Raw genomic sequence first — 22,408 nt, forward strand, 5'->3', positions numbered from 1 at the left:
GAATTTACCGCCTCATATTCTTCCCCCTGAGAATATTCGGATAACGTTTGGGGCACACTCATTCCAAGTCTAGCTGAAACTAGAGAAGCTGGTGTTGCTTGTGCTGCCTGAAGTATGAGAACAGCATTGGAGGGAGGGACTTTCACTAAGAAGACCGTCTATCAATATTCCCTGCAATTACAGGGCAGTCATTCATAAGTTTGTTTATTTATTATTATTTATTTGTTTGTTTGATTTCTATACCAACCTTCCAAAAAGTTGTTGTTGCTTTAACTTGGAGATAGAAGATGAGACATATGAGCAAAACTTAAGGACTGTGGCACACCTAACCAGCGCCTTTATAGTGGTTGCTTTAAATTGCACCATGTGAAGACCACCTCTGCACAGTGAGCCATTTGTCTGCAGCAGAAATTTAACTGCACCGAGACATGAGAAGCTCAAATTTCGATGTGTTTGCAGTGGGACGGTAACACTAGGCTTCCCTGTATAGCTGGTTGCTTCAGGTGAACCACTTTCCAAAGGGCACCAGCCTCAGTTTGGTGTAACTGACAGCAGCTCCCAACAGAGGAGCTCTTTACGAGTAACTGTGCTGTGTACCACAATGCATAGTTACCTCATAGTTCTAATTTTCACAAAAAGCCTTTCTTTGACCAACAAGAAAAACAAAACAAAACCCCCAACATTATCTTCATGCAGAAGTGCTCTCTGCACACCTTAGTTTGAATACAGGCCGCTGAATGTAAGAAATAGGGACAGATGATCCTAAAGCACAACCATCTTTGCTGAGGCTGGTTCCTGGGCATATTACATGCTTTGCACAGTTTAGCTGCCATAAAGCAGGCTCCTGCAGAGCAGAGATCTCTAAATGACTCAAGAAAACAAGCTAAGCCACTCACCAGAGAGAAAAGAGTAATGTGAAAAATGGGATTTGTGGAGATCACCTGTAGTGACTTAGATCTATGTGATTGCAAGATGCGACTTAATTCCATAAAACATAACTTTGCATATTATTATGGAATGGGGAGGGCAGGGAAGAAGCAAGAGCAACTCTGAGCTCGTTTTCAGCAACTCAAACAGCACATATTAAACGTATGTATTTTGTTCATTCGTTCACATACTGCCTTTCCATCTGACAGGCACCCAAGAGAGCTTGTACAATAAGAAAATCCTGTAAGCGGTCGGCACCGCCTCCAGACACCAAATGATACTGCAGTGATAGAAGCATGAACAGAATATGAATATGACAAATATTTATATGCTGCTTTTCAACAAAAGTTCTCAAAGCAGTTTACATAGATAGATAGATAGACAGATAGAATGGCTCCCTGTCCCCAAAGGGCTCACAATCTAAAAAGAAACACAAGATAGACACCAGCAACAGCCACTGGAGGGATGATGCTGTGTTGGGGATGGAGAGGCCCAGTTGCTCTCCCCCTGCTAAATAAAGAAAATCACGACTTTAATAAGGTGCCTCCATGCTCAGTTAGCAGAGATGTTGGATTTTTCTGGATGTGTTCTGAATGGCATGGAAAATGTTATACGGCAAAGAGCCCTTTCTCACGATCAGTGAGAAGGGCTTGGTGGAGGCAGGCAGGCAATGCTGCTCAGAATTACCTTACCTGCAGACGATCTCGGCTTGCTCACTGGGCGGGTGGATCACCCACCCAGATGATCGCCAGCCGTCCCTGGCAGTGCAGAGGGTCGGAGGACAGCATGTATCCTCCCAGCCTTCAGAACTCCCACAATGCACTGTTTGAGTGTGTGGTGCATTTTGGCAATCCCAGCAGTGACAGGCGGACACCCATCACTGCTGCACCACTGGCTAAAAGCAGCCGGTACTGCACACAAGCCGGGAAATGGAGTTAAAGGAGCGAGCGCTCCCTTAACCTCATTTCAGACGGTGGCTGCGCAGGCAGGTTTGCTGCCACGGTGGTGCTGGCAACTATTCAGCTGCCACAGCTTCACATGCACGGGCAAAAGTAGGCTTGGCTGCCTTAGCCCACTCTTGGCTGCGCATGTGAACAGCCTTGAAATGTGACACTTCACACAAATGACTTTCCTGATAACTGTTTTGCCTCCTTAAATTAATGAAGAGTTAAATGCTTGTCTTACTCTGCATATGCGTGACTTGTTGAAATCAATGATTGTTTTTGAGAATCACCAGACACAACCATGAAAAGCAAGTACAACAGATTGCGTACAACATATTTTTGTAATACAAATATTAGATAAAATAGCACATCATGTGCAGAGTGATTCAGATCTTTCAAAGCAGTCAGTGTCGAGTTGTTAACGTTTAAAGTAGTTGGAATACATTTCTTTTATAGCAATAAATCTAGGAAAATCTTTTGATGCATTGGGAAATCTTTTGATGTCTCTGTGCTGATTCTGAAATGAATAAAGTTCAGTGCATGTCAAGTAACTTAATCCCAAGGGACCAATTTAGATACAGCAATGCAAAGAGAGGTTTGTGCCATGGCAGTTAACTTAGTCTCCTGTTACTGGTCAGCTGGGGAGAGAGCATGGCAGTTCTACCTACTCGCCTTTTAAACCCATGGAATACCCCAAACATGAAGATAAGTCTTATCAGAAAGCTAAATAGAACCTCTGTGTTTGCAGGCAATGTCCCAGAGGCATCTAGCTTGCCACACTTGAAAGCAAAATGCTGGATGAGATGGACTATGTGTATGAGGACTTCAGTGCAAAGCCTCAAACTTACTACATAGAATTGAATGATGACCATGTAACCGTATCATTAGATTAATGTCGACATTATGTTCATAAGGTCCATATAGAAAGGAAAAAAGTAAATAGCCAAAAAAAGATACTTCAGCAAAGGGACTTTAAAGGTAAAGTGTTCCATCGAGTCGGTGTTGACTCCTGGTGACCACAGAGGCCTGTGGTTGTCTTTGGTAGAATACAGGAGGGGTTTACTTTCGCCTACATTTATACATTCCTAGTACAGGGTGGTACAATTTTCTTTTTTTTTAAGCCCTCTTCCCTGTGATTAGGTGCCATTTTATGTTGATAATTTATGAATACACAGAATGTGTGAGTCATTATCACTTTTTGTACCAGCCTCACAGCCCCATCATGGTTGCTTGCAGTGCTGCGGGAAGTATCCATGCAGTCTGGGTAACCCACATGGTCTGTGCATACAGATGTCATGTTATGAATCCTACACACAACCTAGCCATTAGCAAGAGGGTTTCAGACTTCAGCTGTCCCACATTGTATTAATCCAGCCTTTATCTCTGGATTAAGGGAGAAAATATGGTAAAAATGTATGGGAGAGGGCTCAAGTAATCAGTGTGTTCCTGCACTACAATTTTTGTTCCAAGTTGTATTAAAACTCCATATAATTATAACCAGGTTGCTAGGCCAACAAATGCTGACATTGCTCACGGAAGATTTGCCAAGCTTCCTAATGGAAAACTTGCTAGAAGTCATAAATATGTCTGAATACTCAACATAAACTTTGTAGCAAAAACACATACACACACAACATTTTTTATGCATGTTGAAGGAAGCAATAGACAGCGGCCACATGCAAAAACAAATAAACAGACCTGAAAAAAATGGTGGCATTTGGCTTCACAAATATTCTAGGAAAATGTGCTTTGCAGACTTGCAGTGGCACAGCTATGAAGTAGAAGAACCAGGCTGGTCTGCATTATCAACACTGAATCCATACTGAATAGAACACAAAATCTTACGAGCACAACCACTGTGTTCTTTTCAGAGAGTGACTTTTAAAACAGCTGAGAGAGTAGCTACTCTGTCACAAGCTTTACAAAGAGCAGTAGATGGAAACTAAACTGAACACCTGCATGATTTTCTTAAAAGAAGTAGGAAAAAACTGCAGTAGAATTCTACGGAACAAGGTGTCTGCCAGAGACACTGATGGACTAATGATGGGTTTATGAGAAGAGCCAAGGCTTCTCTGTCACAAAGGAAAGTGCCTGATGTATTTCAATGCACAGCTAGTCTGCAAATATAAATGCCCACTCAACATGTTCTCAAGCATTTCCAACTTCTTCCAGATCCTCAGATGGTATAAATCAACAAAGCACTAATGAAATTAAAGTGTCCAGGTATTAACTATAGAAAGACATGGATTTACAGCAGACAAGTTGCGTGATACCACTACTGTACTGAAATACCAGTTCCTTTTCAGTATCATTTCAGCAGTTGCCAGGGGCATTATTAGAGGTTGGCCCATGGAGCTTAGGCCCCCAATAAATGGCTCAGAGCCCAGAATCTCATCAGCCACCTTCTTTTTGATTGGGGGGGGGGTCACACCTGCTGCTCTGCTCAGCAGCAACAATAGTTTCTGGTCTCTGTCTCCTCCCTTAAAGATGCTGTGCTGGGGACAAAACCAGATGCTTTAGCCCCCAGTACAGCATTTGTCTCCTCCACTTCCCTTTTGAGGAGGAATCAAGGTGTAATTGATTGTAATCAAGGTGTCAGGCTGCCTGTAGCCCCAGCAGACCCAGAGCCAGGAGGCTAGAGCATCCAGCTCTGGGGAAATCCCCCAATGAACCATGCTCCTCACACAGTGCATTGTGGGATTTTTGGAGGCCAGGCTGCATTTCCCCAGCCTCCAGATGTCAAAGGGGGATGTGGGCCCAGATCTTTTGAGTCCCTAGCAACACCCCTGGCAGTTGTCTCAGGCAGCAGGGTGGCAAGTCGCCTCCTCCAATAACCATTGGAGCAGCTGTTTGGAACCAATCTGACCCCTGCAAACTTTGCAAGTAGGGTGTGGGATGTATAGGGGAGGAATGGAAGTTCAGTCCCCAAATAGCAAAGCAAAACCAGTTTGGTGAGAAAGCAGCCAAGCAAGAGGTCTTGAGACAGTTCTTTAGTATTGAAGAAATAATAATAATAATAATAATAATAATAATAATAATAATAATAAATTTCTATACCGCCCTTCCAAAAATGGCTCAGGGTGGTTTACACAGAGAAACAACAAACAAATAAGAAGGAACCCTGTCCCCAAAGGGCTCACATTCTAAAAAGAAATGTAAGATAAACACCAACAACAGTCACTGGAGGGATACTGTGCTGGGGATGCATAGGACTACAAGGATTTATTTAAAGTAAAGGTTACAAACAAATGTGAAAAAGCCTACAGCTTAATTTCAGCTGTAGCTCATGGCTGAAGAGAGAGACCAAAACAAACAGCAATCTCTGGAGAGACAAAATGGAGACTAACACTGGAAGAACAAAGAGGGGAGGAGTCCAGCACTTTTATCCATGACCCTAAACCACCCACCCCCAGTGGTCACTATGAGACATTGCAGCTGAGAGGTGATCCTGCCAGATTCCTAGCTCCAACAGGGAGAAGAAAGAAAGCTGCACTCCTCACCTCACACTCCCTGAAAAGCTTGTGAGAAGCACAAGGAGAGAAGAGACTGCTGGCAACCTTCCCTCCTCCTCTCACTCTGCACCACCTTCAAAGCTTGCAAGAATTGGTTTTGAAAGGGGGCTGCCCCCTCCACCAGAGGCATGGGACAAGGCAGAATGTTGTCCCTTGCCTCCGGTGCTGTATTAACTTGCCCCCACCCCTGTGAAGGACTTTTGATTTCTGTGAGGAGACGACACAAATGTGTGAGTATGAGACTAGGGGATTCCAACAACTGCTCACACATATGCAGGAAAAATGCTAGAAGTCAGCAGCTAGAAGAAAGAGTGGCTACCATTTCAGGGGGAAACTATTGCTAGAGAGGGAAGCTTCCAAAATTCTCTTCATCCAAATTTCTGCCCAGAATTTGGGATTCTGAATTACTTGTTTCCTAAGTGGAACAGGTGCCTTAGGAATCTTCTAGGCTTTTTTTATTTTTGAATTGTACAGAGTGCTGTTCCTGTGCGTTTTGCTGCAGCTTTCAGTTCTTGTGTGTATCTCCCTGCACACACACTCCCAATGCAGGAGTGATTCTAGAGCAACTTGTTTGAGAAAGCAAGAGAAGGGCAAAGAATATTATTGGGGAAGCAAGGATTTTGCTATAGGGCTCTTTAACATGATCCGAAGGGGTGATTTGGGACTGGGAAGTGTTCTTCCCAGAGGAGCACACATGAGCAAAGCTTCTGGTCAGCTCTTCAAGCTCCGCTCCCAGACAAGCAGTGCAACCATGTTCTCTATTGCTGCAGCTTGGAGCTGAGCAGGGGAGGGCTCCAAGCACTGGGGAAGCCTCCACATTGTGCTCTGCACTGCCAGCAGAAGGGGAAACCCCCACGGTCATCATCAACCACCCTCTGATAGGGATGTGCGAACTGGTTTGAATTCGAACCAGATTGAATTCAAACCAGGGTGGTTCGAAGGTTCAAATTAGAACCGAACCAGCCATCAGGTTCGAGCTGCAGGTTAGAATTTGAACCGAACTGGGGTGGTTCGAATCGAACATGTTCGAACTGGTTCTATCTGGTTCAGACATCCAAAAATTGGTAGGATGGTAGCTGGCACCCAGGGGTACCTGCCACCAAAACCCCAAAGCAATCAGACACTCATACAATTTTTTATGAATTTTTGAAATTTATTTTTATTTTTTCTCATAGGGTATAATGGGACTCGAACCAGCCCATTATTCCTTGTGGAGCACCCATGGGTGCCAACAACCATGCAAACCCTGAAGCAATTGGACACCGCTATGATTTTTTAAGAATATTTGAAATATTTTTAATTATTTTTCTTATAGTGTATAATGGGACCAGAACCAGCCCATATCCACTATTATGGAGCACCTAGGGGCACAAAAGTGGGGTGGGTGGTAGACAACCAGGGGTGCCTACTATCCACAAAGTTCCAAGGCAATCGTACACTCCTCTGATTATTGGTGAATTTAAAAAGTATTTTGGAATTCCTCATAGAGAATAATTAGGATTGCAGCAAATGTATAGCTTCACGTCGGGGAGAAAATGGTGTCCTAGAGTGGAGTGTGAGGTTGTTGGCACCCTCGCTCTGGGTCACCCCAGCACCCCCCAAGTGCAGTTATGGGGCTGCTGAAACCTCCATTCTTCCCTATGGAGAAAAACCTTAAAGCCACTTGTGGGGTGCTGGGGTGGCCCAGAGTGAGTGGTGGTCTAGTGCGAAGAGGGTGCCAACCACCCCCATGGGTTGCTAACCCATGGGGTACTGGGTTTTGTTGTTTCTGAAGTGTTCTGAGTGTAGATTCTTTGGTAGCATATAAGATTTTCAATGAAAAACCGTGAATCCACTCTCATCTGTTAACCTTAAAGACACATAAACTTCAAAAATCACTTAAAAATCAGCCCTTTGCCCAATTCCTTTCAAATAATTCTGATAGCTACCTGGGCCCCCTTGGGCACTACCACCCACCACACTCTGCTCTTGGACACCCCTTTGCCCCTGACGTGAAGCTATACATTTGCTGACACCTCCATGCATCTTTATGGAGAAAAACCTTAAAGACGCATAAACTTCAAAAATCACTTAAAAATCAGCCCTTTGCCCCATTCCTTTCAAATAATTCTGATAGCTTCCTTGCCCACCTTGGGAACTACCACCCACCACACTACACTCTAGGACACCATTTTCTCCCCGACGTGAAGCTATACATTTGCTGCAATCCTAATTATTCTCTATGAGGAATTCCAAAATACTTTTTAAATTCACCAATAATCAGAGGAGTGTACGATTGCCTTGGAACTTTGTGGATAGTAGGCACCCCTGGTTGTCTACCACCCACCCCACTTTTGTGCCCCTAGGTGCTCCATAATAGTGGATATGGGCTGGTTCTGGTCCCATTATATACTATGAGAAAAATAATTAAAAATATTTCAAATATTCTTAAAAAATCATAGGGGTGTCCAATTGCTTCAGGGTTTGCATGGTTGTCGGCACCCACGGGTGCTCCACAATAAGGAATAATGGGCTGGTTCAAGTCCCATTATACCCTATGAGAAAAAATAAAAATAAATTTCAAAAATTCATTAAAAATTGTATGAGTGTCCGATTGCTTTGGAGTTTTGGTGGCAGGTACCCCTGGGTGCCAGCTACCATCCTACCAATTTTTGGATGTCCAACCAGTTCAAAATGGTTCGAATTCAAACCGAACCAGGGGCAAGTTCGAGCAATACCAAAACCGAAACACCCCCTCCTGGTTCGAACCTGGTTCGAATTCGAACCTAACCGGGCAAACTGGTTTTATGCACATCCGTACCCTCTGATTGGCCAGCTGGGTCAGCCCTATTCAAGCCATTTTGATCCAAGGGGCATAGAGTGCTGTGCAGAGTGGCACATTCAGAGATGACAGCTGCTGTAGCCACAGTGCTGTATCATAGTGGGCACTGCCAGGAGCTGCTTAAACGGGAAAATCTGACACACAATCAGCAAGTCATGGTAGGGGGGCTCCTCTTTTTAACAAGCCTGGGTGAAGAACAGGGTGTAGGATCTGGGTCTCCCTGCTTTCAGCAAGCTGGACTTGTGAGATTCCTGTGGGTTCTCACAATTGGGAATCCCTGGGTATACTGCCTCTAAGCTCTGCTTTCATAATTGTGAGAAGCAGCCCATTATAGAGGTAAAGTAATGAGTGTTAGTTTATTTAACTTATTAAGTTAATAATGGGTCAGAGTCCTCTTAGAAAATACTAAACCCTTTCTCATGCCCAAGCCCAGTCTTGGCTGCTTGTGAGAACAGCCTCACTATCTTTTTGTATTAGACTAATCCTTCCAGTCTGATTTCCAGCTAGCTTTCTCTTCCTGTCTAAGACCAGGTGGCAGGAAAGAGCCACATGTCAAGAGAGGTCAGTAGCAGGGTTGCTGAAATTTGCAACCAGAGATGACCTTGCTCCCCCTGCACACATGGTTTCACCAGCCCAGCATGTGACCAGGAAGGCAGCTGGTTGACCTGGCTTCTGAGAGGCTGGAGAAGCACCACGCACCTGGAGTAGTACATTGAGGGATGCCAGAGGAATTCCTCTTCCTGCTCCCTGCTCTGCCAATCAGCACAGCAGTGCTCGTGTGCCACAGTGAGTAGCACAGCTGTCTACACAACTTTGATCATGTGCAGGGAGGCAAGCAGGAACCTACCTCCCTGCTCGCCTTCCCCACCACCAGAATTCTTGGTTGTGTGCACAGCCTCTAACTCTATTATGCTAACCTTTAGCTGTATCTATGTTTGAGTCCCTTGTTAGGGAGGTGTTTCTTGGGGCAATCTTTCAATTGCAGCCCCAGTTGTTGCAAAAATGCAAGTTATCTTCAGCAGGCTGCCAAGAAGGCTAGTCAATAGGGATATGCACAAATAGATTTTTTTGATTCAATTTGTACCTGAATTGAATCACCTCTGATTTGTTTTGGGGACAAATCTGCCCCCCGCAGCCCGAATCACCCCAGATTTTATTTGTACCAGAATTTTCCAAATCCAAACTGATTCAGGGCAAAAGTGGGGGGGGGGGGGTTCTGGGAGCAAAAGAGTGGGGTGGGTGATAGTGCCCAATGGGTGGAAGCTACTACCCAAATTTCAAAGAATTTGGGCAAAAGGGTGGTGTTTTTTTTTTTTAAAATTGAAATTCAAAATTTCTTTAAAGTTTTTTCTTTTGAAGTTTATTGCTTTCAGCATTTGAGGTGTTCTGAGAATTGATTCGCTGGTAGGAAATGAGAGTGGATTCTCTCATTTCTTACCAGAGAGAATCTACTCTCAGAAGAACACCTCAGACATTGAAAACAACAAAACCCACTGTCCCAAGGGCTTGTTGTTTTGGGGGTGGTTGGAACCCTATATGCACCACACCACAACCTGCTCTGGTCCACCCTGATGCCCTCCAAGTGGAGTTATGGGGCTGCTGAAATTTCCCATTATTCCCTATGGGGGGAAGCTTAAAGCTACATGAACTTCAGAAAAAAATTAAAAATCACCCCTTCCACCAATTTATTTGAAATCTGGGTGGTAGCAGGCACCCAGTGGGGCACTACTACATGACCCACTCTTCTGCCCCCCAAACCCCTTTTTGCCCCAAATCTGCCCCAAAGACATGCCCACCAAAAAAAAATTAAAAAACACCCCTTTGCCCAATTTATTTGAAATCTGGGTGGTAGCTTCCTTGCACCCATTGGGCTCTCCCACTCACCACTACCTGCTCTGGGCTACCCTGGTGCCTGCCTGGGGAGTTGTAACTAAGGCCTATGAAATCCCCATTATTCCCTACAGGGAAAAGCTTAAAGACATGTGAACTTCAAGAATCTTTTAAAAATCACCCCTTTGCCCAATTTATTTGAAATTTGGGTAGTAGCTTCCACCTATTGGGCACTACCACCCACCCCACATTGGCCACAAAATGGAGGTTTGAATCTCCAAAAATTTGGGGTCCGAATCTGAGGTGATTTGTTTCATACCCGAATCTGGGCAATTGAGCACAGGGGTGATTTGTTCTTTCTACAAATCACCCGAATCAGCCAGATTCAGGTACAAATCATTTTGTGTCCCAATCGATTCGCACATCCCTGCTAATTAAAGTATAGGCAAAACAGCTGGACCCCTCAACCTGTTTTAGTCCCAATTCTGATTACACCTGTCCCAACCAATGGATCCTGGGTTCTTGTTCATCCAGTTCAGTCACCTCCTCTTGTTCCATTACTTTCAGAAAAAGATGCCCCTATTCTTTCACTCATTCATATGCCCAGATTAGAGCTTTTGAATGGAGGATGATGCATAGTCATGCCAGTTGGACATGTGAGGTGCAATAAATATTCAGGAACTGCAAAAGCCATGTCAGTGTGTGATCCACGTTTCTCCATTCCCTTCAGCAGAAGTTAATCATGTGGAGCATGGATAAGGAAGCATAGAATGTCATCATGTTGCAACATATGTGCAAGAGATACATGCTTACTTAACATCTATTGTGGTTAATATTGCAGCTCTTAGTACAAAGTTAGTACAACTTAGTACAACTGAACAATTGAGAAGTCAGTGAACTATGAAAGCAGAATACATACAAAGAAGTGGATGGATTTCACTATAGCTGATGGATTTATTGCAGAAATATATTGCTTAGGGCTGGGAAAATTGAATGGGCAATGAAATTTATCCTGTGGGTTTCATCCATGATTTATCTGGAGTAATTTCACTCATTCTTTTGGGGTGATGCCATGTTAATATTTGTGTAACTACGGAGTATTCTCATGCCATTTGTTTTTAAAATTTTATAAACAAGGTTTCATCTTCACATCTTGCTTCACCAAAACTCCTTTGCTTGCTTGCATACTTTTGTGTATATTTAGATGATGGTTAAGCAAATTCTGGAGAATTAATTACTGTCATAATCATGTAGCATTTGTTAAATTATTCTTGTTTCCATAATTGATAGTGGACAGCTCAGCAGTTGTACCACACAATTTACTTGGCCTCTCTTACCCCACCTGTCTTAAGAAACTTTAACTGCCAGATGACACAGGGGTTTTAGTCCTCACTCCCACTGCACCCTACATGATGTTTTAATCTCTTAATTTGCTATCAATTGACTGGCTCCCGGTGGCAATGTAACTAGAGTCTTTCTTGGTCTACAGACCTACTCCATGGTGCAAGAATGCACCACAGATGCATTTATTTCCATGACCCTAAAGCCACCCTTGGTCCCCTAGACCAGGGTTTCTAAACCTTGGGCCCCCAGATGTTGTTGGACTACAACTCTATAATCTCCAAGCAAAAGCCATTGCAGCTGAGGATTCTGGGAGCTGTAGTCCAACAACCTCTGGGGGCCCAAGGTTAAGAAACCCTGCCCTAGAGAATAGATAAAGAAGATGTAGAGTCAATTAGGCGTTGTGCTAGGCCTGATGCTCAGCCTGTTGGAACATTCAGTCATGCATAGGCCTTGGCAGCTGCCCAACCTTGTTAGATGCTCTTGCTAATAGGTACAGATACCTTCCCTCTGAATATCTGTTCAAGAAAGTTGAACCAGTTACTGGTGCCTAACAATGAATAGTACTCTCCTCTTGTGTTATATCTTCCACTGTTCAGTGATTTCTCCTCTGGCTTTGTTTTTGTACTGTTTTAAGGATATGGGGTATTGATGGATTACCAGTATTTCCCAAGTGTTTCCATTTCATTAATGGATAAATAGCCTGTAAGATGAAGTCAAAAGTCATGTTGCCAGTTCCACCATCCATCCCTCATGTGCATGATGCAACAGTGGCACAGTGACCCATCGGATTTGGCCATTAAAGAGTTGAAAGTGTCTTAAGCTATATTTAAGCAGCCATTTATTTATTTATTTATTTATTTATTTATTTATTTATTTAGCAATGCAGTGTGGATTTCTGTTGTTTTCCAGTTTGTGTGCTGTTAGTGTTCTGAAACCTTGCTCATCTCACATATAACTGTACCGGTATTGTAAGCACTTCCAAAACACAAATCATTCAGGTTTCCTGGGTACATTATAGCTAAAGGGGATCCTTTTACCCCCTCTTCATTATTTTTTCACCTCTAATCTGGATGTGTGAAGAATAAATATAACCTGCTGAAAATAAGTGCTATTCCTTTCTGTCCTTAATGATGGAGAGTGTATAATATTCATTTAGACTGTAGTGTCCTTTTAATCAAAACAAATAGTGTAATTTCAAAGACTCACAAGGTAACCTTTGGAAAATAGGGTAAAAATCATTACTGTTAGATAATAAAATAACGAAGTGAATCCATTTCTTTTCATTTCCCCTAGCCCAGTGGCACTTCTATTTTCACAAAGATCAGCCTGGATAAATTCCCTTTCTCTGATTAGCCCTTCTTAGCATGATAGTATTTCTATTGTATATCAGTGGTGGACACACATACATTTTAAGAACCATCTTGGAGATTCTTCTAATGGGGTCAAAGGAGGATCTTATGGTGACAAACCATTAAATGTATTGTACTAAAGCCATTTCTTAGACAGGAAACACAGCACTGCTCCTGGACAGCTGACAGTCCTCTGGATAGCTGGTTGTGCTTTCTTCTGTTTTGCCCCTCTGGCAGAAACACAGAGAGGGAGAATTAGGAGACTAGCAGTGTAAGACCAATATGAGAAGTCTTGCAGCATTCCTCTGTGGATTCTGGGACCAGAAGATGCCAAGAAAACTATGAGAGCTTTCTTTTCAGTGAAATGCTGTGGTGACCACTCAATGATGGGATGCTGGCCCAGCAGATTATCTGTTTCTCCTCACTTGCCCCAAACATAGATGGGCCTTTTTGAGGGCCTGTATGAATGCCCTCCCTTCAGAATTCTTAGCTGGTATATACAACAGAATTCCAATTGAACAGAGATATTGCCTCTGTAACTCTGATGAGATTTAATCAGTTGCACATGTGCTCCTGTGGTGTGTCTTTTATATACACCTTAGGTGAAGGTTAATTGACCCTCTTTTACATTATCTGCCAGGTTGATCGGACGAATTCTACACCAAATATCTACTAATAGATGTGGATTCGTCTATCACACACAGAGTGACAAAATTATGTTGTTCTGCAATACATGTTCGTCACACTCTGCTCGCTAATGGTTAGATCCAATGTACAGTTATGTTATTAATATGGCTATATTTAAATTTTTATATTGTTTTAGATGTTGTGTTATTGGTCAAAGACTGTAATCAAGACAGACTGACTGACTGTGGTGACCATGTACAAATTTCTTTATGTCCACAAAAGGTGCATGGAGGAACAGGGAAAGAGACAGATGGAGAGCTGTGGAGGAGGGGGTGAAGTACATATGAAGCTACCTTATACCAAGTCAAAGCATTGGTCCGTCTAGGTCTGTATTGTCTACACTGGCAGCAGCTCTACAGGGGTCTATACAAGGATCCTCCCCAACTCTACCTGAGATGTCAGGGATCAAGCCTGGGACCTTCTGTATACAAAGCATATACTCTGTCACTCCTAGAGAGGAGAGTTCAGGAGAGGGGAGAAGAGGGTAGCTAACTAATTGTTGGAATATATTCAGGCCTTTCACATAATTTTCTTTTCTTTCTTTTTTTAGATTGTGAGCCCTTTGGGGACAGGGAGCCATCTTATGTATTTGTTATTTCTCTGTGTAAACCGCCCTAAGCCATTTTTAGAAAGGTGGTATAGAAATCAAATTAATCATCATCATCATCACCACCACCATATGGGGGTGGGCTGGAGTGTAAAGAGTTCCTACCCTAGTAGCAACAGACAAGCAGAACTTCTGTCTGGGTCACCAAACCCGGTGCACACATGATTAAGACAGGAGATGCCTCTATTCCTGAAATTGGGAGCTGGAAGCATAGAGGATCCTTCAAGAGCTGAAAAAACGTACCCAGCATTCTTTGTAGAATGCTGAATCGGTAAACTGGCAAGCCTCATGACATCAGCAACTGTCCTCTGATTGGCCACAAAGGGGCAGGAGGTGGGCGCAGCCCTGCTGAAGCCTCTGCAGGCATAGGGTCATGGAGTATACTTTGCAGAGTGGCACATTCACAGATGGCACTCTGTAGTCACAGTTACTAGGCCTGTTATTTCCTTGTAGGTGCTATGAAAGGTAAATTGATCCACATGACCTAACAGCAAAGTAGGAGAACTCTCTTTTCCTCCTCCATGGGTTAAGAGCAGGGGACCGTAGTTGGGCTACCCTGTTTTGAGCAACCTGGGTTGGAGGCATTTTCATGCATTCACACACCCATACAAACTTTGATACAAGGCCTCCTACATAGATGTTGATGGTTGTATGAACAGCCCTGTTATCTACAATTGGATTTTGACTGTTCAATAAGCTTGACTAACTGACTATTATCTAAAATGAAGTGTACACAGTTACAAGATATTCTACTCCAATTTGCTCCCTTCCAAACTGCTTTTCTTCCTGTGGGTTCCAGTCACCTTTGTAATCAAAACACCGGGTGTGGCGGGAGTAACTTGGGGATGAATTAGATTTGAAGCAGAAAAACAGTTGGTAGGGGAAGGGTCAAGCACCTCCAGTAGGCTTGCCACCTGAAGAGCTTCAAAATAAAGAACACATCGAAGCTCTTTTCACAATCTGTGAGAAGAGCTTCTGTGGGGCATGTGGGGAGAGCGGACTTCCCGCAGATGAGCAGCCGCTCGTAGCTGGGCCACCGGATCGGCTGCCCACACAGCTGCTGGCTCCGTCACAGAGCCAGCGGTGGCTGCAGGGATCGGGGGCTGCATGGCGCCTGGAAGTTCCAGGGTGCCCCACGCAAGTGCGCGGGGCATCCTGGAGAGACCCATGAGCCCGGAAGGCTGCTTGCAGCCTCCTGGTGAGGGATCTACTCATGTGTCACGGCGCACCACGGTGACACACAAGCAACGGAATGAGGTTAACTGAGCGCTCGCTCCAGTAAACTCATTTAAGGGGAGGGGGGATTAGGCAGGCTAGCCGCCTTGGGAGCACTTGCATTGGGGGATTCCCCTGAGAGATGGGTGCTCTAGGCACCCATCTGTGTGTGCAGCAGGCTGGAAGCAGCCCATGCTTGCACACGAGCAGGTAGCCGGCTGGGTTGAAGGGAGAACTTGCTCACTCAATCCTGGCATTTCTTACAAGCAACATAACCTAAGCTGGGCATCCCTAGGCTGGGTTAGGCTGCGTGTGAGAACAGCCTCACTGTTAGACTTGAATAAAATGACATTGTGTGTGTGTGTGTGTGTGTCAGAACATGAAGAAGAATTTATTAGTAGTGCAATATATTACTGTATTAAATTTCTCTAATATATTTACATACTGCTTTTCTAAGCAAGTTGTTCTAGAATTCATGGGTAGCATTCAGACTAACTTCGCCATAACTAGTTCCTTTGAAATGTATGGGCCTTAAGGTAGTAAAGATAATTCTCAGTGATTTCAGTGGTGCTTCTTATGAGTAACTTTGTCTCAATGCTACCCTATAATAAACAATAACAATTTTGAAAAGTAGCATTATTAGAAAGCTACATAGCTGATAACAATACAATCTCAACTTATTTAAAACAGATAGCAGGTTAAACTAAAGTTGCTTTTTGCCCTTAAAGTGCATCTCTTCTTTTCCATGAGTATTTTTTGTTACTTGCTAGAAAGGCAAGGTACAAAAGTTTTAATGAATAAATTAAACTAGCTTAATCTATGCACAGCATCTGCCCGTTAGTACTTGATTGCTCCGACCAGTAGCAGTTGCATTCCAACTGACCTTAACCATCACAGGCTCCTCCTCCCTATCTGCATATGGAATCCCCACTGCCCAATCACCATGGTGCCACAGACTCCTTCTCCCTATCTGCATATGGAATCCCCACTGCCCAGTCACCACGGTGCTTCTGCTTGCGAACTCTTGAGAGAGCTGCCACACATGGGATTAGCCATGGGTACGCCTTAGAGAATTATATTAGATAAGGAAACTTGTTGCAACCACCCAGGCTCAGCAATATATACATATTAGCCATATAGAAGAAATACTAGTGTTCTTAACATTTTTCATATAAAGCGAGAATAGCTTTGTCACCAGAGAGAGCCCCTCAAATCTTTTTCACTCTTTCATTTAACTGGTACAACAAGAGATGATAAAAAGAGATACCTTATTGGCTTACCTTATTGTTAAATGAACTTACATTAATTAGAAACTTAGATATGGCTTAATTTTGGTCCCTCATTCGAAAGTTGCAAACATGACCTTCTCCAGCTGCATATTTCATCTCACACATTCACCATGCAAAATTAAAAAGTCTCTGTTGCTTATATTGCAATGAGCTTTCAAAGCATTATCATGCACTATAGACAACCATCAAAACTCCTTTCCCCATTCTTCATGACATTTTTGCATTCACCAGCCTTTTTTTTGCTGGAGGTTGGGTGAAAGAAGAAGATGCCATGATGACAGAAAGGCTGTTCAACTCCAGGAAGAGACTTTTGCAGAATTGGCCACACCTTCACAGGCCTAGCTGCAATCTGCTCCACAGGACTCAGCCTCCTCACATCACCTGCAGGGGCAAAGGTTAGCTTTTGGTCCAAAAACAAGCTTCATCATGGGAGTTGAAATACCAGAGTGCAATCTGCTATCCAGCCTGCAGGGCTGAAGAAGATTGCTTTCTAGAGGCCTGCAACGTGAAGCTGGCCTCTTCATTGTGTGTGCACTGCAGTCAGTGATTGGCCCACCTCAGAGTGCTGAAAATATAGAACAAACTGTGTTCTTTATCAACTTGAAAAACAGGCACATGTTAATGCTAAATAAAGAACTGTTCTTTGAAACAAAGAAAGGGTGGCAAGCCTAACCTCCAGTGACTTTTTCATTCACAACTGTTGATTTTTCTTTTTTAAAAGCAGTCACTGGAATTAAAAATGCATGTATATACATGATCTGGCCAGTCAAACTTTAGGTCAGTTTTAATTGAAACAGGCTATAGTGTATCACACTTGCCACATGCTTAACACTAGGAAGTACAGTTTATGTTTATTTTGAATGTGTTCTCTGCCAAATGGAATGCACTTTATGTATCCTATTCCTTTTGTGCAATTCAAAGCTGGAATAGTATCTGAATAGTTGCTGTTTTCCTTCTGATGCAGTTGCCTTTCTGAAAGCAGTTTCAACAGGAGCTCAGGCAAAAGTTCCCAAAGGACAACTTTTAGCCAAATGTGAGGGGCTTCAATTGTCAAAGGGGGTGAACCCTGTGAGCCAGGAGGTGGCTCTGGCACAGAAGAGGAACCCCAAGGAGAACCCTGAGGAGCTACTTAGCTGCCACTTCCACTCCATCAGGTTAGATTCCAATGAATGAGTGTCTCACTTGGGGACCAGGACCAACTGAGCTAATATCCCTCAGGTATTTCCAAACCTGAGGCCGGTAGGCAGAGCCCAACCTGGGGATCTCCACTTCATAAGGTGGTGATCAGAAAAAGACAGAGCAGGTGCAAGGGAGGAAGACCTGGGGTATGCCCTCCAACAAGAGAGACTCTGGAGGTGACAAGGAGGAGGAGGAGGAGGAGGAGGAACAACTCTGGAAGCTGGTGAGGACTGATGCTGTTCTTTGTCAGCCAAAGCTCAGAGAGCCAAAGCACCAGTCTTCTGAGCCTTGCCCTTCTCTTTCTCTTTGGCCTCACCACCATCACATTGATTAAATAGCCCCTCCCTCTGCCCTATGTACTCGCAAGAGTTTGACATACCCTTGCTTCTATGAGGATTCTCCAAATCAGTCCTACCTGGAGCATGGTGATTGGTTTTAACCATCTTATGTGCTCTATTGGACACATGTTGTGGCTTTGGTGTCATTTCCAATTGGGTCTGATGGATGCTGTTAGTCGAGACATTTTGGGAACATGTCTCTAGGGGTCAATGGTGAGCTCAGCATGAGCTGGGAGGAGCAATGTAGCTGAATGCTGGAACTCCTGACAACCATCAGCATCATTGGAGGTGGCAGCCATGACTGGAAATCAGCATGGATTGACTGCAATGCAGAGAGTAGGTCCTTTCTGTAAACCAAGTGTGTGCAACTTGTGACCCACCAAACTAAATGCAGCTCAGTAATCAGGTGCTTGACAACTTCTTGCCCCCCACCCCCACTCCAGTCTGTATAGGCAGCAAAAATAGAAAGTAAATTGAGCTCTTGGTAGACCACTATATATGGCTGGTGGCTATGTTCACTTGATGGGTCACAAATTGTACAGGCTTGCCTGTGGCCCTCAGTCTATTCTATAAAGATGATGTAACCATTCTGTTACTGGATATTTTCAGATTAGGACAGAAGTTGAAATGCAATTTAGGAGTAAGCTGAGAATGCTAAAAGCCATTTGGAAATGCTCCATGCCAGGAATAGGACAAACTGGAGTGTCCTGCTTGCTACAGTAAGTGGAGGAAGGAGGGAGGCAGGCAGGCAGGATCACCTGCCCAGATGAGCAGCGGCTTGCCTGCAGCGTGCCTGGCAGCTCCAGGGGTAGGGGTGCTGGGACGTGTCACCACGCATCACCCCACCCCAGGAGTCCCAATAATGCACCCCAGAGTGTGCCAAAAAATGAAGTTAAGGAAGCAGGAGGCTACTTGGGTGGGTTTGCCACCATGTAGCCACCAGGATCAGGCGTGATCCCGGTGGTTCACATGAGCGTGCAAAACTGGGATGGGTTCCCTTAGCTCGGTTTTGCATGTTTGTGTGAATAGCCTCACTGTCTCATTGCCAGTGTTGTCACTTTTCCTGACATTGATGAATTTGCTTTGGTATGGATTGAACAGAAATACACATAATTTGATTCAAGGAGTCCTCTTATTCCACTGGAGAGAGGTTTTTGAAGCATGAACGTATGTTCTGACAAGGACAAAGTGTTCCTGCAGGAACTTTTCCACCTGGCATTACCTACTTTTCAAGCTGATTTTATGAAGGTTAAAGGCAATAGGGAAAACCGAATGAAGTCCAATTCAAAAAGAAGGAAGAGGTAGCTGTGATGTGACACTGCTCACCTCAGATTTGCTGTGAAAATCTAACTCAATGCACCTGACAAAAACAAAAATGGATGCACAGCTGCTAGGGAATTAAGATTTCTCTAACTCTGAGAATCTTAGGAGCCTGCTGTAAAACCTTTTGAATTAACATGCCCCCATTAGAACTGTGTGTGATTATGACAAAAAGGCACTGCAAGTCGGCACTGAGACCTCAACCTTTTCATTATTGCATGGTTTCTAGAACAGAGATTTTTGTTGCATGTCAGCTTTAAATTATTGGAATACAGACCCTTAAATTTATTTTACTTCTTTGTGTGCATGACTGGTTCTCTTGTATTTATTCATAGCTCATAAAAAAAGGTCAGTAGTGAAGATGATACTTGGTGACATTAAAAAATACCCAGATACTTAAGTGATTACAAGAGTCACAGAAGAGAGAAATGTGTTAATTTTAAAAATAAGTTCAGATTCTTGATATGTGGATTTAAGGAGTTTTAATTGGATTGTTGATGGCAATAGTTTCAGAAGTTTTGAAATGATTGTTGGTAGAGATTCTGGTAAAGTCCTGAGATTGCACCCGCACAATGAAGACATAAGTGTGGAGTAAAATAGGGCCACAACTTTATAAATTATGCCAACTCTCAATGCACTTGACTTCACTCTTAGGAAAGGCCAAACATGCAGCTGCTGTAGCAGCACCAATCCTGAAGGAATGAAGAGAGAAAACCCAAGGGACCAACCTCCCCGTTCCAGAGCCCGCATGACCACAAGGGAGAACCATCACTTTGCCTAAATAGACAGCCTTGCTGCCCAAGCTACAGTGCAAAATAAAACCAACTCATAAAGAGACAGGCACAGAAGAGCAAACAAAACAAAAACAAAAAAACAAACAAAACAAAACAAAACAAAAAAACCCTAAAAAGGATTCCAAAACCTTGGGTGTGATGGGCTGCTGAGAATCCCGCTGAGGGGACTGCTCATTTTATTTATTTATTTATTTATTTTTACATTTATATCCCGCTCTTCCTTCAAGGAGCCCAGAGCGGTGTACTACATACTTGAGTTTCTCTTTCACAACAACCCTGTGAAGTAGGTTAGGATGAGAGAGAAGTGACTGACCCAGAGTCACCCAGCTAGTTTCATGGCTGAATGGGGATTTGAACTTGGGTCTCCCCGGTCCTAGTCCAGCACTCTAACTACTACACCACGCTGGCTCATGGAACCATCCCTCCACCATTTGCTGGATGCAGATATGCTGGGTGTGCCAGTTAGCTCAGTTCCACTCAATGACCTTCTTCTTACTCTTCTCTTTATCTCTCACCTCCTTTATCTCATCTCACCTTTATCTCTCACCCTGAACCACACCAGATTTTTTGCATTGTGGGAGGAAGCAAGTGGTCACCCAAAGGCAAAGACACTCCCAAGGCTGGATAATTCTCGGGTGAGATGTTATGCAATACAGCAGACCCAGCAATGCTGGTGATGGGCCAGAGAAGCTGTATTGGTCCACTGTTCCCCTGCCAAACTTGATTACAAGCACCCTACACTAGAAGTGGCTGGCCAGGCAGGCCAGGAGACAAACCTGGTTATCCAATAGTTAATCCTGCCTGACTGGGAAAGAAAAATGGATATGACCCATAGGGCCCCATAGGCCAGGGCCACATCCCTGAAGGTTGCTCACCCAAGCCATCATTAGCCAATGGAGTAGCTGGGGTTGGAGTGGGCACAGGCACCTGTGGGTTGGAGTCCTGGGTGACGTTAACAGGCAATGGAGCCGGTGGTACCTTGTCTTCTTCAAGCTGTGTTAAGACAAAGATTGGATTAGTACGCTTCTTAGCTTTTGTTTCCCTGCGTGGCCTCAGAAGCATCCCAGATGACCCACCCGGATAAGGACCTACAGGCTGCTGCTTCATAGCCCTGTTCAGTGCCTCCAGATGGGCAATGAGGGCTTTTACTGGGCCCAAATCTTCCTCATCCGAGGAGGAAGACAGCACTGGAGTGACCTTTTTATGTTTAATGGGCTTACCCCCAGTTTTCCCTTTAGCTTTCTTTAGTGGCATACTGGCCAAGTAAAGGGATCCACAACCAACCAAGGTCAGCAGTTAAGGTGCCCTTATGTACCCAAAATGCACATAGCAAATGTCCTGCTGCTAACAAAGTCTAACAACCCCTGCCCACAGGCAAAAACCCCAGTGACAATAACTTCTATAAAGCACAGGTCAGCACCCTTAAAGGCAGCCCCCAAAGAGCCACAATTACAATTAATTGGGGGGGGGGAGTGGGGAAGGAAGGAAGAAGAGTGAAAGGAGATGGAAAAGTGGGGGACACCCAAGTTTTTGTGCCCGTCCGCTCACTACCCCCCTTGGCAATCCACTGGTGTGACAGGAGCTTATTAGCCCCAAAAGAGAAAAGGAGGAGTGAGGAGAGCCTGTGCCCTTCAAGCCCCCACCCCAACTCCAAATCGCCTCCTTAGCTGATCCATGAGGCCCCAGAGCTCCAAATCATTCCCCACTTCCTGGCTGCAAAGCTGCTGCTGTCGAAGCCCAAACACTGGGCTGAAAATGCTGGAGCAGCGACGTAAAGAATCCTCCCTTATCGCTGCTCCGAAAAGAACTGCGTTTGGGGCAAGGCCAAGTGGTTAACGACCTACCAAGCCCTGTCCCAGACAACCTACCAGCCAATGGCTGGACACCTCATGCCTCGTGCCTTCAGCAATGGCCGGGGCAAAGAGCCCACCCACCCCTGATGCGCCGAGGAGGAGCAGACCATTGTGGTGAAGCCCAGGCCTGGAAACTAGCTGTGAGGGTCTGGAAGTGCTTGGTTCAAAAGACAGGTGAGCACTAGAAGTGAATCCTCTTGCCTCAAGAATTCACTATGGAGGTTGCCCTTGCTCCCTGCCCCCAGCAGAAATTTTTCCAAGAACAGCCTTTGAAAACAACTCCTATATAAAGGATGGTTCATGGAAATAATCATCTCTCCTATGGGCCTCTTTCAAAGACTGACCCTGCAAAAAGTGCTTCTGGAGGACAAAGCCCAGCCCCCACAGAGCACTCTTGGG

The sequence above is a fragment of the Hemicordylus capensis genome, chromosome 3 (genome assembly GCF_027244095.1).
Source record: "Hemicordylus capensis ecotype Gifberg chromosome 3, rHemCap1.1.pri, whole genome shotgun sequence".
NCBI classification, from domain to species: Eukaryota; Metazoa; Chordata; class Lepidosauria; order Squamata; family Cordylidae; genus Hemicordylus; species Hemicordylus capensis.